The sequence below is a fragment of the Cryptomeria japonica genome, chromosome 10, assembly GCF_030272615.1.
Source record: "Cryptomeria japonica chromosome 10, Sugi_1.0, whole genome shotgun sequence".
NCBI classification, from domain to species: domain Eukaryota; kingdom Viridiplantae; phylum Streptophyta; class Pinopsida; order Cupressales; family Cupressaceae; genus Cryptomeria; species Cryptomeria japonica.
In genome coordinates this window covers 764,143,836-764,162,277 of record NC_081414.1, presented here as the reverse complement: position 1 = coordinate 764,162,277, position 18,442 = coordinate 764,143,836, and the positions used below count along the sequence as shown (strand labels likewise).

The 18,442-nt window shown below is 35.4% G+C and overlaps 1 protein-coding gene across 5 annotated transcripts in view; it reads left to right on the top strand.

The window, feature by feature from the left end:
* The first annotated feature begins 3,142 nt into the window (after positions 1 to 3,142).
* Positions 3,143 to 18,442, top strand: part of LOC131026993 (uncharacterized) — a 33,797-nt gene continuing 18,497 nt past the window's right edge. For 3 of the 5 annotated variants that reach the window (XR_009102429.2, XM_059212014.1, XM_057956998.2), the window contains exon 1: positions 3,143 to 3,502. The gene's annotated coding sequence lies outside the window, so the exon portion shown is untranslated. Of the gene's footprint in view, positions 3,503 to 3,553; positions 3,575 to 18,442 lie in introns of those variants that run through there. The other 2 variants (XM_057956999.2, XM_057957000.2) reach the window with 2 other exon arrangements.

The following is an 18,442-nucleotide window of genomic DNA, read 5'->3' as shown; positions in this document are numbered from 1 at the left end:
TTTACAAAATACAACACGATAGGCAAGATAAATATTGAGTGTGACTATGAACATATACCAAACTTTGGAACAACACACATTGTGTAGGGAGGGTGCATGCCTAAGGAAAAAAAGGAGGTATGATGGTTTGCAGGTAACTATTTAATTAGTAAAAAAAAATCACATATTTAAATATATAAAAATTATGCCAATTAATGAAATATACGAGTTCATATTCATTGCAGGTATAAAGCCCCTTGGTCGTTGAATCTAGAAGGATCCAAATTATGTGAAGACACAAAGACAAGAGACAAAAAAATTGAACCAACAAGAAATGATGAGAGAATGAATTTACATAATCATCATATATTGCAATTATGGAGAGAAAACATAGATTGGCAACCTGTTATTTCCAAGCATGTTGTAATTAATTATATTGCAAAGTATGCCGCAAAAGAAGAATAAAGCTCATAAACATATAGCCAAGTGTTGATGTGTCTTTCAAACATGGAAAACCTTGATGATTTAGTTGCAAAAGCATATAGAAAGCTTCTAACTGAGACAATCATAGAAATAGACATTGGAGCTCAAGAAACATATCACATGTTGTTAGAACTTTCATTAGTAGAAAATAATAGACGTTTTATTAATCTAAATGTTTTATGTGAGGTGTTTAAACCTATATTTGTACATATTGAAGAGAGAGATGAAGAATAATCAATATCTCTCATTGATGGATATAAAACAAGGCCTCCTTATATGGAACACGTCTCATTGATTGATACAACTAGATCATGGATTTGTAATCCCAAACGAAAATAGACAACAAATGGGAGCCAAGGCAAAGTGCTTCTATTGTTAGAATTATCCCTAAGTTTATCCATTCCTCCACGTGACTCAGATAAATAGATTGACTTTTATTTTTCAAAGTTATTGTTGTACAAGCCATTTCATGACATAGAAAGAGATACTGGTCATGATCATGACTCCATAATATCAAAGTGAGAGTCATTCAACTATAATACTTGACACGTGGAACAAACAATGGCCGAAGAAAATGTGGAAAATACTAATGATTCTGAAATTGAAGACAATGAATCTGTTCAAATAAATACCATAGAGCATGAATGGGAAATTTTATCTACGTTGCATCAAAGTTAAAATATACAAGTTTTTGAAATAGATATGTTGAGAAGAAAAGACATTGATAGACATACAGATTGGTCTCATGAATATCAAGGTGAAGAGTACAAGGAACAACATGATCAGAAAAGTTGAATCTAATTGGTGCCATTAGTTAAGCCCTCGAAAATGAGGCAATACCAAGTCATTCTCCCCTTCTATTACTTGCACCAACAAAAGTTGCAACATTCAATATAGGAGCCTCTACAGTTCATTCAAAATTGAGAATCCCAATATGAGACTTCTCTTAGCTAGAAGGAACAAAACTTACAAGCTTTCAAGAAGATATGGCACATATCAAATACATTTTGATCAATGAAATGAGCTTCATTGGTCAAAACATGTTCGAAAATATAGATTCTCGACTCCAACAAGGATTCCCATAAAATGCACACACAAGCTTTGGAGATTGAACTTTCATTATGACTAATCAAGACAACTATTTTATATTATATTTATTATAATTCATATCTACGAAATTTTTATAATTTTATTACATAACTTCAAAATATTTTTTGTTAGTCCTCTTTTAGGTATATCTATAATTTTGGTTGAAGATTTGGGCCAATTGCCCCCAATAAATGATAAACTAACATATGCCATCAATAAATGGGCAAAGTTATTGTGGCAAGAATTCAAAATATGGTTACATCAGATAAAATATTCAGACAAGATAGACAAAACAATCAACAACAAAAGTTTCATCAAGTTTTGACAAATCTAAGAGATGCAAATCCATAAATTGATGAGTAAAGATTACTTATGACAAGAACCCCTATTAACATGGATGCTACAACTAATGTTGAGTTTGACAATATTGCCCATTTGTTCTCCACAAATGAAAATTCTCATAATCATAACAAAAAAATGCTATATACATTGAAACATCCTGTTGCTCGTAGTCTTGCAACAAAAGTAGGAAGTGTACATCAACCAGAAGATTTTTCAAATGATGAACTTGATCTAGAAATGTTGATCATTAAGAATTCAAGGGTGATGTTGACTTCAAATCTTTGGATACGAGAATGACTTGTAAATGGAGCTATGGGATATGTTAGAAAGATTATTTATAAACCAGGAAGTTCTCCACCTGAACCACCATCATATGTCATGGTTGAATTTGACAATTATATAGGAATACCATTTGCAGATCATCATCCAAATATAATTCCAATAACACCAACACATAGGGGCAAGACATTTCAATTACCATTGAGATTGACATGGTCATGGACTATACATAAATCTCAGAGGTTGACTCTATCAAAAGCCACAATTGATATAGGACCACCTAAAAGAACAAGATTGATATTTGTGGTAGTGTCTTGAGTAAAATATCTAGAAGGCCTCAGAATAATGCCAACATTCACATGAGTGTTACAAAAAAATGAAAATTGGTAGACAACTTGCAAAATGAAAGGCCAAAGAAAATAGATAAAGTTTTTAGAAGATAATTGATGTAATATATCTTTTTGTAGCTACTATTTTTCATTATTAACTTTACATCCTTTAGGTTGTTGTTTATAGTAACAACAACCATGTTTTGCTGCTTCTTAATATAAAAAACAATTGAAATTTTGTTCCAATATCTTTTATTTTCCCTAATTTTTACTTTTATTAATGACTTATATTGTGACAAATAATTTGATCAAAGTCATTCTATTTTAATATTATTTATTCAAAATTATCCAAACAAAATACAATTGAATACTATTTATAGTTTTATGTATCTATTTATTAATACAAACTTTATTATTATTTAAAAATATTTATTCATATATATGACTATTAAATACTTTCATAATTTGATATATCTTGACGTATCTTGCTTTTTTTAAAAAAAATATAGATATGCTAGGTAGTATATACATTAATAATTTTTTAAATTTACCTATTTTAATCCTTACCATCCATAAATTTCCCTTTGCACATATAACCTCGAGTACAAAATGCACGCAAATTGTTTCCGAAGGATTTCTCCCTATTTTCTCCACTTTTCACGACGTATTTTATTTTGTGGGCACATTCGAAGACGGACTCCAAACATTTATAAAATGCAAGAGAGGGCATTACCGTTTTACTTTAAACGTTCTCCTATGCAAACCCAAGTTCCAGTGGTGGCTTTCTTATCGACGCGTAGGAATCCATTAGCCTAATATCACTTTTACTGCAATTTGTTCTCAAGATTTTTATTAATTAGGGTTTGTGTTTGCCCACAACAGGGCTGGATAATTTATAGGTGCAGTTCTATTTGATAAGTTAAAAAAATAGCCCTTATTTTTACCAGAGACGACTCGATTCGATTCGGACGAGTGTTGAAAGGGATATCTGAAGAAAGCAGGTGGGCCTGTATTCATTAGCTTATTTTCGAAGGTTCTTGAAGTACTATGAATTTTTCTGCTGTAATATGAAGGTCATTTGTTTTCCAGTATTAAACCTTGGAATTTGTTTTCGTATATGATATTTTCGTTACAATCTGTATTCTTCTGGTACTTACTGTTTGATGGATACAAGCATTTATTGAGGTTCGGATAATAGTGTTGTTGCTTTAATTCTTTAATTTTAGTTTTATTTTGAATGATAAAAATATTTCTGCCTTCTGGTCTTTCTCATGGCCGCGCCTTTATTATTTGTTTTCTAGATTTTTAAAGTCTTGTGGGATTTCACCCTTGTGATTTTTTAATCTTTCAAGAGGAACTCCATAACTGGTTATTGCACTACTGGCATGTTTTAATCTGTATTTGATTATAAATACAAGCATTTACTAAATTTATTAGTAGGAAGAGGAACCGTGAATTTAATCCATTGCTTTAAGTTTTACACCTTTTACCCACTTTCCAAAGCCTTATCCATTGCGTTGAGCTTTACGCAACCTTCTATACTCTTTTCCAAACTTTTGGAGCGTATAATGTATTATAACTCATCCGTGTCTCACGATTCTCATTAATGCAAAATGAACACAATTACAACCATAACCTTGTATTTTTGTTTCTAAGTAAAAACTATGACACTCTTCACTTCTAAAATGGAAGATAAAGGTATTTTTAGGTTCAAATCACAACCCAAATCAGAGGTTTTTTTTTTTCAAGATCAGGGCTGAGAGAGACTTTCTTGTTCAAGCCTACTAGAGGATTTTGCCAATGTTGCTGGTTCGCATATGGGTTTATGTATGTGGATTCAGCAAAATTTTTATGGGGTTGGGTTTGTCTATTCAAAAAGGCAAATTTTTTTTTTCATAAATATATACAAATTTGTAGCCCAAAAAAAGGAATTAAGCTTAGAATAATGTAACCATACATAATAAACAAAAGCATCCTAAAAATTAAGAATACTTCTTTAATACTAACTAGTGAATCTTGAATGTTATACTAAATACTTTCTTCAATGTTAAAATAATAGTGTCAACAATTAGAGTTATGTGGGTCTTTAAAAAGATCATCATCACTGTTATTAGGTAATGTAGGCAGATTAGAAGAACAAGTAGTGCCATTGACACTAGCACTAAAAGTATCCTTTCTATTTGGCTCATCAAATGCTGCATGTTGGGAAGTGGAAACATCCAAGTTAATATGCTTTTGTTCCATATCCCACATATATATGTGTCCCCTTTCTTGTAATCATTTTGTTTGTGTGAAAGGCGGTGCAAGTTGGGATGAACGTGCATTAAATTTCCCTTTCTTGAGTGCTATTGATTGCATTTTATTGAATGGATGAAAGAATATGTGCTTCAATTCTGTTTACATGTACACAAACCTATTGAGGCAGAATTAGTAAGTTATATAAAATTTAAAATTATGAATGAAGATTCAAACTTGAAATTTTTTGAAGTGTTTTCTTTTTGCAAAACCAAATTAAAAAACTTATTTGTGATAAAGAATGCTTGGCCATGGAAATACTACCAATTGTGAATATTAATCTTTAAATTGTCACAAATAGCTTCAATACTTTGACCATTGGCGTGAACAAAATCAATAAACTCATTTTTAATTACTTTTTGCAAATCAAGGTCAAGGAAAAGTCTACAAAATGTTGCCTTGTACGCTATGTTGACATCAAAACCTCTACATGGTGCAATCCTTGTTGAAACAAAAATGATCTCAACACTATACTATTTTGGACACAATGAACAAGTAAGAAGATAGGTGTGGTCATTTTTTTTCCTCTCTCAAAAATAATCGTTTGCACCTATTTGAAGAAATTTTTTGTAGGATTTTGCTCTTTTTCATGTGTGATGGTTTTTGTCTTTTCAATCATTGAGTCGATGCCGTCATATATCTCTTCCAAACAAGGTTTATCCATGTCAGATTAATGAATTATGCTGTAAGCAGGCTTGGTGAAACTAACAAGATATTTCACACAATCCTTACAAGTGGCATCTAAGATTATTTGCTTTATACTTGTTGCCCTCCCTAAAGTTGGATTGCCTTCATATGAACCGAAATTGGTTGATGACCATGTTAAGAATTGCTTGTTGAACCTTTACAAGTCATCTCAAGACAATTTTGTTGGAGATGAAATGGGTCTCATGAACGTCATGCCCCTGCCATAAGACATTGCACACAAAACAAGTCACAACCTCAATTATAATAATCCTAGGTGACAACATAAATATCATTTAGGAGGCCGACTTAGAATTATTATTCCTAGGCGCTAGCCTGAATAATGATTAGAAGCACGACACATAATTATTCATCCTATGCGACAACATGACTGATGTTCAGAGGCTGACTAGGATAAAATGGAGCTATTTACAAAAGAGCTGACTCAGTGAAATGTGTTAGGGCAGCGACTGAAGTGATGCACCCTTTGTTAAGGTTGTGATGGTAATAAAGGTTGTGTATTCATCCCACCATGGAAGATATGAAGGGGGGATACCAATCCAATTGTGGACATCAATTGATCAATTCAGATTCTTATTATAATACAGAGGAAATACAATAGTCTATAACATTTATAAAAGTGATTGGTATGCAACATGATTGTATTTACTATTTATTTATTATTATGAACCTGTTAGGAAGCTATAATTTATTTATTTAATTAACTTGCCAATCTATCAAGAATTATAAGATTAGTAATCATTCGATTCCCACCAAGCAATCATATTTGGAATCAATTTGAAACGTTCGGTAAGGAGATGCAGCAGTACCGGTTCTCTCATCAAGTACCCCACCCCAAATTGAATTTCTTGTGGGCCAAGGGTCTGAAAGACTCAAAGGCTCATTCCATGCCGTTAGGCTTAGTTGAGGAGGAATATCTCCCAAAGCTCTATCATGCTTTCTCTTTGCATTCCTAATATAGTTGGCTGATGGAATTAAGCTATGAAATGGATCCATATGAATTATAGGATATTTTGTTTTCAATAGGGATTATTTATGATCATAATGCTTGGTGTAAATTAATTACAATTCTCTTAAGTTTAGTTGCTATTATGTAATTTATTCATAGAATACTATTTGTAAATGAAGTGTATTGTTGGAATTGTTATTTTGGGCAAAAGTTAGGTATAAATCCAAAAGGGGACACTAGAAACAACCTATAGAATAAAACAAAAAACAAAGAATACTAAGTTTAAGAGCTACATAAAATTTGTGTTGTTACACTTACTTTAGTAGCTCTAATTTCAAGGATTTTTTGAATATGCCATGTGACTTGTGGTGGTTGGTAATGAGCATTGAAATCATTTTTGGCCTCATCATACGCTTCGTTGGCACCCATCTCATATTTTGCAAAATTTTATCCTCCCTTGTGATGTGGCAACACTCTATTGATTCCCAATTGTAGTTATCATCCATTAGGGTTTGGGTTTGTGCATCTATCCAATCATGAGTAAGCCATGTTTCTATATAACCTAGTATACAAGTGCTATGTGTATGAATTGTGCCCTATATGTTCATCTTCATGTTAAGGCAGTGGGCCCATTGCACTTGACTTGGTGGGCCCGTTTGAGTTGATGCATCGAGCTTGATCTTAATGCCAAATGTTTCTTGGTTGTGCTCATTTTTGTGGTTGGCCCTATTTACTTGTGTTGGTTATTGTTCCATGCCTTGGGTTGAGTCTTATATTTTTATCATATTGGCTTCTGCAAACTCATTAAGCCTTTTGGCCTAGATTCATATTACCTTTGCACCCAGTGTCATATTTTAAGCATGTCTTAATCCCATGTGCTTTATGGTTTAACTCAATGGTGATTGCCCATAGCCCACTTCCTATGACTAATGACATGTGCTTAGTTCCCTAACACTTGTTGCAATAGCTCACGTTAATCTTCATTACCATTTGATGCTCTTTGCTTCATTGCTCCCTTTGGTTTTAGCTTTTAGTTGTCATGTGCTCTACACTGCTCTCTTCAACTATCTAATCTTCTATCTTGTTACATGTCACTACCTTATTGGTAGTGCACATCAGCCAAACTCCTAGTGCTAACCTTCTTTTTGTGCATGAGGTGCTATATTTGTAGATTTTCTCCTCTTTACTAATTGGTTAGATCCTTTGCCACTTAACACTTGTTACAATAGCTCACATTAATCTTCACTACCATTTGATGCCTTTTGCTTCATTACTCCCTTTGGTTTTATCTCCTAGTTGTCATGTGCTCTTTATTGCTCTCTTCTATTGTTTTCTATCTTGTTACATGTCACTACCTTATTGCTAGTGCACATTATTCAAACTCTTATTCAAACCTTCTTTGTGTGCATGATGTGCTATATTGTAGATTCTCTCCTCTTCTCTACTAATTGTTAGATCCTTTGCCTTATGTTCAATGTTTATCCTCTTCACAATAATTGCTTCGTCTATATGTGTAGGTTGCATCTCATTTGATGCGGTGATGTCTTATTTGCTAATGTGTACCCTGGTGATCCATTATTGCATTTGGAGCATTTATGTAACAATGTCTGGTGGGCCTCACACTTTTTCTGCAAGAACATGTCTCCTTGTGGTGGTGTCTGTTGAGACATGGACTAGCTAGGACTCGAACCTAGGACCTTCCATACGCTGCTGGAGTGCTCTACCATTGAGCTATTGGCCCCTCTTGGACCAGTCCATCGTCGGTCCGGGTGTGGCTTATTTCCAACACTAACACCCCCCCTTAAGCCACACCTCTCGTGTGCTTGGGGCTCCTAGCCTAGACTTGGCTCTGATACCATGTTGAGACATGGACCAGCTAGGACTCGAACCTAGGACCTTCCATATGCTGCTGGAGTGCTCTACCATTGAGCTACTGGCCCCTCTTGGACCAGTCCGTCGTCTCAACATTGTCTTCTTTGTAGCAGCCTATTGGCAAGTGCCATTTGGTTGTTATATGGTAAGATGGCAGGCCCGTTCTCTCACTATAGGTTTATGTCTTCATATGACATAGCATGGGTGTCTAGCACTCATTGGTGGGCAGTGCACTGAAGTGCACCAACAACTAAACCTTTTGGGTGCACAACTTTGATGTACCATGTGCTAGTTGTGGATCTCGATGCTCTACATTGTTCGTTGTTTGATCATTTCCAAGATGATTGATATTAACTGACATCTACACAATTGTTCCAACTCAAGGTACTAGTGGCATTCTTCTCTTATGTGGAGATGAATCCTTACATGCCATATGTCCATGTGGTGATGTCATATAGTGGACTCAATCTCTCTTGTTTGTGGGTGCATGGTTCATAGAGTTGGGTTACATGGATTAAACCTATGTCATAGGGTTTGTCAGATTTAATCCATGAAGTTCAAAATTTGGTGAAACTTAATAGAAAACGTAAAAAATTGTTGTAGTTCACCCTAAAATTTGTATGGAATATGGCTTAGTTTTTTTTTATTAAATATGTTTTAAAAAGTGAGTCTTTGACATCTTCATAGTTCGTGGTTCTATGTTTAAGCTATTGCAAGTTTAATTTATGCCAAGGTTTTGTGGCTTGAACCCAAATATCTACAGTTTTCCATATGTAGAGATGAAGTGAATTGACCATACACATGCAGTTTTCCATGTGTGGAGTTTTGTTTGCTTTTTTGCATTACTATTTCTCTTTACGTTTATTTTTAAAATTAGAGGTTTTGTATTTATTTTTTGTTTTTTATAAAATTTAATATATTAAAATTTAAGATGTGAAGATTGTTTTAATATTGACATTTAATATTTTAGAACGTTTAATTTAGATTTTTAATTATTGATATATTTAAATTTTATCAAATTATAAATTTAACTTATATTAGTCAAATTTAATCATGAATTTTTTAGCAAATTTTAAAGCTGCCAAACATCATCCAAATTTTATCTGTGCAGAACATGGACATGAACCTTGTGACATAGGATTAAATTGCAAGTCATGGCTCACCGCTTGTTGCTTTTGGCTTTGGCGAGCCTAAGCTCTTCTCTACATAGTGTAATCTTTCATGAGTGCATTGTTTGCTTATGATGTGTGACCTATGTGGTGGTGGTGGTGGTGGGGCCTCTTGTTAGACGAGGCATCCATGTTTCAGCTCAATGACTTTTCTTGAAGGTGATGGTTTGATTCTGTGAGCGGCATGGTGCATTCTCACCGGGTCATGATTATTATGTTTAAAGACCGTGCCTCTTGCACTTAATTGGTGACACATATGTTGTTGATGGTTTGACTCTGCAAGTGGCATGTTGCATTCTCACAGGGTAATGATTATTATGTCTCAAGACCATGCCTCTCACACTTAATTGGTGACACATATGTTGTTATCTTAAGTGTTTTTTTCCAGCATGCTTATATCCATGGATTTTTGCCAATACCTAATTAACACCTTGCTTGTGGTCATTATGCTTTAAGTGATTGTATGCGCCAATTTTAATGGTTTCGTGCTTGACATGTGGACCAATAAGCCCAACATGAATTTTGGAGGCTGCATGTAACCACTGGGTGCCTGTAGATAACCAATGGGCTTTGCTATTGTCTTTTGGTGGCTTACGTGAGTGTTCTTATGACTATGAGCTCTATGACATTGTGCCCTATGTTTTTGTTTAGGGTTTTCACTTTGTTTCTTGTGCAATGGCCTTGGCTATTTTGCACAGGCCCTCTAGATGGATGTTGGCTTTGTGGCATTGGCTCTCTCTGTGTAGGTCTGGTCTATAGTTGTAAGAAGGATACATTTGTGTAGTGGATGTAGGGTAATTGTAGAGGGCCATATGTTTTGCTACAAGATGATTTATTTTCGTAAGGGGGACACTGCATGTTTGGTACTCTTTCTGCTTTGGTGCATTCTATGCAATACAATGATGCATGTAACATGCAGGCTATCCTTTTCCTTGCTGTAGGGTCCCTTAGGCCACTTTTGCGATATGATAACTGTTAAGAACTTGTGTCTGTTCTTCATTTCTTTTTAAAATTGTCCAGTTAAGGATACCATACAGAGCAGCCCTCTTGGCCTAGCAGAGCCTACAGCAAAAGGAAATTTTACCCACTTTAATCAATTGGTCCTTAGTTATTCACATTTTGTTGATGGGTCTTAGTCCTATCCTCTTAATGACATGTTCATTGAGCCTTGAGGGTTGGTCTTGCCTCTAGAAATGTGTAGATTTAACTTTTATAGCCAACATATCTGTTTGATCCAATAGTAATAAAAGTGAAGAGGAAAAAATGAAAACCAAAAAAGCTTCCCATACGATCTCCTTGGCAGCGAATTGGCTGTCCTGCACAAGTAGGAATAGAAATCCTAGCACTTTGGGGCCTTTAGTTATCAATTATCAATTTATCAGCTCTATTCATGTAATGGCAAAGCAAGGTAAAGTGAGTTTGTTTTAGTGTTCCAAACGCTTTACAAGTCACTTTTAAAGTTAGGAATTACATTTTAGTCATTGTTCAATTCCAGAAAACAATAAAAAAGGTGAAAAAAAAAACCTGCTGGTCTGCTGTGGGGTTACCTAAATTCGCAGGCAGAAAATAGAAACTTGGATGAATACCCAAGTGAATCAATTAGGATCCGTATCTGATTCAAATCTTATCTTAACACAGGGCCTTCTAGCGCTGAATTGGCAATACTGGATCATTTTGCTTTATTTTGAATACAGTATCTGTTAATGTGTGTAACTTCGTGAGACATCATTTCATGCAATGTCTGTGAGATTCGTATTGCTGATTGCACCCTTTCACAGTTCATATATTTTGCTCGATTGTTTTTTGAGCTTTGTGTTCGTGATAATTCTGTTTTTTCATCTCCACGCATGTTGTATGTGATTTCGGTTCGTTCCAATATCCATCACCGTATGTGTATGTTGCTTGCGGCTTCGTGGAAGTATTGTGCGTTGGCTGCCGTTACCGTCTGATCTGGATTCCATCCGTTGTTCACTTCTCTTGATGTCGGTCATGTAACTGACGTCTTTCTCTTGAGCGTGGTTTTTCATCTTCACTCCGTGGAGAGTTATACTTCTTCTATTCATTTATATATTTCTATGTTTTCCGGCTGCGATGGAGTTCAGGCATTCTATTTATTATATGTATTTTGGTGATTGTCAGCAATGTGTGCTTATTCTTCAGAAAAGAGAAGCTATATTCAGTGAGCAGTATGATTTAAAGGAAGACCATTTATTCTTTTGCTTTTGTGTTCATTCGTGATTAAGATTGAAGGAGGTATTCTTTAGTAGCTTCCGTGTATCACTCGATCCTTTCTATATTACCTTTGTGTGAATGATCGATGTGCAAGATATATATATGTTGTAAAGGAGGATATATGCGGTATGCATTGTACAAGTCATTTTTTGACTTATTCGGTTGATTGTTAAATTGATAACAATCATTTCTTGCTAAGTGTATCAGCTTTGTATCAGACTTGTTTTGATAATAAAGATATTTTTAGTGTGGCTGGGTTTTTCACCTTCAGGTAGACAGGATAAGATTTGTGTTCTTGTAAGAATTCTTGATTCAGATTTCTGAGTTTTTATCTTTCTGGTTCTAATTTTAACATGGTATTAGAGTGTGTCTAAAGAAAAGATCCAGAACCAGATTGCTTAGTTTTGAAATTTTCTTTGTTTGAAGCTCTAGTCTGTTTATTTCAAGTTTTTCCATCATGGTGAATGGACTCAAAGTTGAAGACAGATTGGATGGTGCAACCAATTACACTTAATGGAAATTCAGGATTCTTATTGTGCTAGAAGAGAATGATCTTCCTAACTATGTGAAGTCTGTTGTAGATGAACCTTCAGATGACACCGAGAAAGATTAATGGAGGAAGAATAATCTCATGGCTAAAAAGATTCTAATTGATTCTGTTAATGATCATCTAGTACTTGTTATATCCAAGTTGAATTCAACCAAAGATATGTTCGAGTGCCTTCAAAGCTTGTATGAATTCAATAGTACTAGCAGAGCTCTAGCATTGAGACGTCAACTTCTTCATATTAAAATGAGTAGAGGTGAATCTGTTGTTTCCTTCTTTATGAAGATTACAAAGTTGAAGGATCAGCTCAATGCTATTGGTGATTCTATTGAGGATAAAGGCTTGGTTATGCCGTCCATGAATGGCCTTCCCCACTCTTGGGAATCTTTCATTCAAGGTATTAGTGGAAGAAATGAGTTACCCAAGTTTGATCGATTGAGAGTTGATTGCATTCAAGAGGAATGCAGATTGGAGGCAAGAGGAATTGGACGTAAATCTCATCATGAAGAAGATCATGTTCTTGCTACCCATACGTCTAAAAGAAAAGGAAGGAAAGGAAACTTCAAAAGGAACAGAGATAGAAATTCTGATTCAGCTTTTGAATCTAAGACAAGAAAGGACCTCTCTAGAGTACAATGCTTCAGATGTGACAAGTTTGGTCACTTTGCTAGAGAATGTCCTTCTAGACCCAAACCACAAGTTGCAACAACAAATGTTGAAAATGTTTCTCCTCATAGAGAGTCCAGTGAAAATTCAGAGGGGTTCTTATTTATTTCTGCTCTCTCTAGTAATATTCCTATTGACAGTGATATATGGCTTATTGATAGTGGAGCCTCCCACCATATTACTGGTTATCGTGAACATCTTTCCAACTTGAAGGAAAAAGATTCTCATCTTCAAGTTATCATTGGTGATGATGCATGTTATTTTGTAAAGGGTGCTGGTTCTACTTCCTTTCAGTTGGATTCTGGTATTCCTCTTCTTCTGAGCGATGTTCTTTTTGTTCCTGGCATTAAGAGGAATCTGATTTCTATTTTAGCATTAGAAGACAAGGGTTATGTTGCTTTTGCTGATGGAAAAGTTCTTTCATGGAAGAAGAACACCAGCATCCAGTCAGCTCGTGAGATTGGTGTTTGTCATGACAGCCTTTACAAGCTTTCAGCCCGTCCTATCCAAGCATTAGCTCATGATTCTACAAGTTCAAGTGAGCTGTGGCATAAAAGATTTGGTAACCGAAATTTCAGAACTTCGTCTTCCAAAGCTAAATCAAAACCATGAAGGTGTCTGCAAGGGATGTGCTCTAGGTAAGAATGTTAAGAGTACTTTTCATAGTAGTGAAAATAGAGCAAAGGATATTCTAGAGTTAATTCATTCTGATTTGTGTGGCCCTATGTCAGTTGCTTCCCTTGGTGGTTTTTGGTATTATGTTACCTTCATTGATGACTTTTCTCGTAAGTGTTGGATTTATTTTCTTAAGTCTAAAGAATGTGATGAAGTGCTGTCCAGATTTAAAGAATTTAAAGCACTTGTTGAAAATTTATTCAACAAGAAAATAAAGGTTCTAAGATCTGATAATGGGGGAGAATATTTTTTTGGTTTATTTCATAACTTTTGTGTTGAAGCTAGGATTAAGGGAGTTCCGTGTTCCTTATAATCCTCAACAAAATGGTGTACCTGAAAGAAAGAACATGACAATTGTCGAGGCAGCGAAGGCTATGATCCATGATCAAAGTCTTCAATCATTTTTATGGGCAGAGGCTTGCAAGACAACAATATACATTTAGAATCGTAGTCCTCATCAAATCCTAGACAACATGACTCTAGAAGAAGTTTTTTCAGGTATCAAACCAAACATTAGTCACCTCAGAATTTTTGGATGTCTTGTTTTTTTTTCAAGTTCCTAAAGAGAAAAGAACTAAGTTGGAACCTTCAAGAAAGAAAGGCATCTTTGTTGGTTATAGTGAATCCTCAAAAGCATGCAGAATCTACATTCCAGGTCAAAAGCAAATTGAAATCAGCAGGGATGTCTCTTTTGATGAAGATGTAGCTTGCAAGAAATCCAAAGAGTCTATCATGGAATTTGATAGAGAAGACTTTGAGCCTCCTCAAGACGTAGATATGGGTAATCCCGATTCACCTTCAGAGATCCATGGGGAGAATACAGATTTAGAAAACTTTGCTGATCCTGTTGATCCAATTGATTATATAGATACTTATGTAGGTTCCAATAATATTTCAGCTAATAAGAAAAGACCATTGTGGGCTCGACACACTATGGAAGAGGCTGAAAAATATGCAGCCCCTCGTGGCACCTTTAGAGAGAGTAAAAGGTCTCATAAGTTTGTAGGATATGTAGCTTTAATGAGTCACTTTATAGCATCCGAGGCTTCTAATTTTGAAGAAGCTTCAAATCAGCAAGTGTGGAAGGATGCCATGATGGAGGAGTATCAATCCATTATCAAAAATGATGTGTGGGATATTGTTCCTAGGCCCAAAGGTAAATCTGTTGTTTCTTCTAAGTGGCTATTCAAAATTAAACATGTAGCTGATGGGAGTGTAGAAAAATATAAAGCTAGATTTGTAGCTAGAGGTTTTTCACAAAAGGTGTTAATGCATGATAGCTTCGGTAAGATAAATGATTGAATGAGAGATAAATGAAGTCTCTCATTCAATCATTTATCATATCGATAACCATGATAAAACCTTCAAGCAATTAATTCCTCTTTGACGCCTATTCTACATTTGCATATAAATAACCTATTCATTGATAATCATACTATGCATTTTGTTTATGTTAATCGATTAATAAATCTTGTATTTAGATGTATATCGATTAACATATATAATGATAAATAAATGATTAAAGAAAACACCGATTAATATATCGGGTTGCATATAATATATCGGGTGGCATTATAACAAAGGTCACCGATAGTTATCGAGTGTTAAGCCTGCACCGATAACTATCGGCTGTTAGCATTGAGCAAACACCAATAGACATCGGTTGTAATACTACTCCCACACCGATTGGCATTAACGTTGAACATGCATTTGTTTAGTATAAACAAAGAGGCACGATCAAGTAATGTCTTGATCGGTCATGACCGATCAAGGCATTGCTTGATCGTGCCCCATTTGTTATATACTTATATTGAGTGGCATTCGTGAGATAGGACATAGAAAATATTAAATGCTCCTCTCACCTGCCACAAACAAGAAGATAGTCAGATTTATACATTAAGGCAATAATAAATACAAGAAGATTATTTTAATAGAATACAACTTGCATATTGAATGTAAATTGAACATCATTTACATGATATCAGAGCTATAGTTAAATCGAACCTGAGGCTGTTGAATTTTACGTAAAATTCAAATCAAGTATATATTCAACATCACAATCCTATCAATGGCTAGCGCTATCAGATTTGAAGATAGAATCGCAGGGGGTGACGACTTCTCCGCATGGAAATTCAGAATTCAAATGATTCTAAAAGAAAATAAAGTTGAATCATTTGTAAAGGCTGAAACTAAAGAACCTGAGACTGAACTTGACAAAGCAATTTGGAGAGAAGGAAATGATAAGGCTATCAAAATCATAGTCGATGGGGTAAGGAACAATATTATGCCCATTATAAAGAAACATGAAATAGCTTTCAACATTTTCAAAGCACTTGAAGACGCTTTTGAGATATCCAATGCCAGTAGAACATTGGCTCTAAAAAGAAAGATAAATCATATATCCATGATAAAAGGGGAATCAGTCAATGCCTACTTTATGCGAATATCTACCTTAAGGGATGAACTAGCAACCCTTGGATATGAGATCCAAAGCAAAGAATTAACCCTCATTGCTTTAGATGGGTTGCCTAGTATTTGGGAAACGTTCGTCCAAGGCATCAGTGCAAGGGATAACTTTCCAAAATTCGATAGGCTAAAGGCTAACTGTCTCCAAGAGGAATCAAGGCAAAATAAGAAAGGGATCAAACAAAAGAATATAGATGAAGATCTTCAAGTTCTAAATACGAACTCAGACAGAAAGGGCAAGAAGAAGCAATTTAGGAAGAGAAAAGGTCGTCACAGCAAGAACTCCTTCAAGAAGGACCTCTCTCAAATTCAGTGTTACAGATGTGACAAATTTGGGCACTATGTTGCAAAATGTCCAGAAAGAGCTAAACAAGCCACATTTGTCAAAACAGGAAAATCGGAAAGGGAAGAGGACTCCGAGAAGTATGTACTCTATTCAGCACTCACAAATCAAGCATCAAACAAGTGAACTCCTGGGTGATCGACAGTGGCTCATCCAGACACATCACAAGATTCAGAGAAGTACTAGACTCCATGAAAGAGGAGAATGATGAAGAGGTAACCATCAAAGATGACTCTACAAACCCTGTCAAAGGAGTTGGAAACTGCACCATCAAACTAAAGTCAGGTGTATCATTACAACTTAGAGGAGTGCTATATGTTCTAGGCATTAAGAGGAATCTTGTCTCAATATCAGCACTGAAGGACAATGGATACAAAGTGACCTTCATGGACAACAAAGTGTTGGTTTGGCCAAAAAACTCGTCCATCAAGAAAACTAAAACAATTGGTCAAAGACAAGGCTACTTATATGAGTTATGCATAGAGCCCAACTTAGCCCTAATTCATGAAACTACAGATGCCAATGAAATTTGGCATAGAAGACTAGGCCACCTAAATTTTAGAGCTTTATCATCAATGGGAGACCTTGTCACAGGTCTACCTAAGCTAAAGCAATATCATTCAGGGGCATGCACAGGATGTGCCCTAGGTAAAAATACTAAGGGTGCTTTTCAGAGTAGTACTAGGAAAACAAGTAAAATTTTAGAGTTAGTTCATTCTGATGTATGTGGACCTATGTCTGTAAATTCATTGGGGGGATTTCTGTATTATGTAATATTTGTTGATGACTACTCTAGGAAAACCTGGATCTACTTTCTGAAATGTAAAGAATCAGAAGAGATCCATAATAGGTTTAAAGAATTCAAATCACTAACAGAGAACTACTCAGGAAACAAAATTAAAACCTTAAGAACTGATAATGGGGGGGAATACACATCAGAATTATTTAAAGAGTTTTGTAAAAATTCAGGGATTAAGAGGGAGTTAACAATACCTTACAACCCTCAACAAAATGGGATAGCAGAAAGGAAAAATAGGACAATCGTTGAAGCTGCCAAAGCTATGATTCTTGATCAGAATCTAAATATCAATCTTTGGGCAGAAGCAACTTGCACTGCTGTATATATTCAAAACAGATGTCCTCACTCTCATCTTGAAGACAAGACCCCTAAGGAAGTCTTTACTAAATCAAAACCAGATATAAGCCACCTTAGGATTTTTGGATGCCCTGTCTATATTCATGTACCTAAGGAGAAAAGATTAAAATTAGAGCCTTCTGGAAAAAGGGGAATTTTTGTAGGATATAGTGAAACCTCCAAAGTCTACAGGATATATATACCTGGTCAAAAGAATATTGAACTAAGTAGGGATGTGATCTTTGAAGAAAACTTAGCCTTCAAAAGAGCCCAAAGCTCTCTGGATCCTGAAGTCTATATTCCCAACCCTAGCTTAGATAGAGATCCTACTCCTGAGCTTCAGAGAGAGAATCCTGAGGAAACTATGAGTGAAACTCAAAGTCCACCTAGAGAAAACCTCAAGAAAAGACCACTATGGGCCACCAAAACTGTAGAAGAAGCTCAGAAGTTTGTTGCTCCCTTGGGAACCTTCAGAGAAAGCAAAAAGCCTAATAAATTCACTAGCTATGTTGCTCTTATGAATGACCTCTCTAAAAGCTGAACCAAACAATGTATCAAATGCACTTGAACATCAAGTATGGAAGGATGCCATGTCTGAAGAGTATTAGTCCATTATGAAAAATGATGTTTGGGAGATTGTTCTTAGGCCAACCAAGAAATCTGTGGTTTCATCTAAATGGCTGTTCAAAATCAAACATGCTGCAGACGGCAGTATTGAAAAACACAAGGCCAGATTTGTAGCCAGAGGCTTCTCACAAAGGGAGGGAATAGATTATGAAGAAACCTTTGCACCTTTTGCCAGGTATACATCAGTAAGAGCTGTATTAGCCATTGCAGCAGCAAAAGGATGGAAGGTACACCAAATGGATGTTAAGACAACCTTTCTA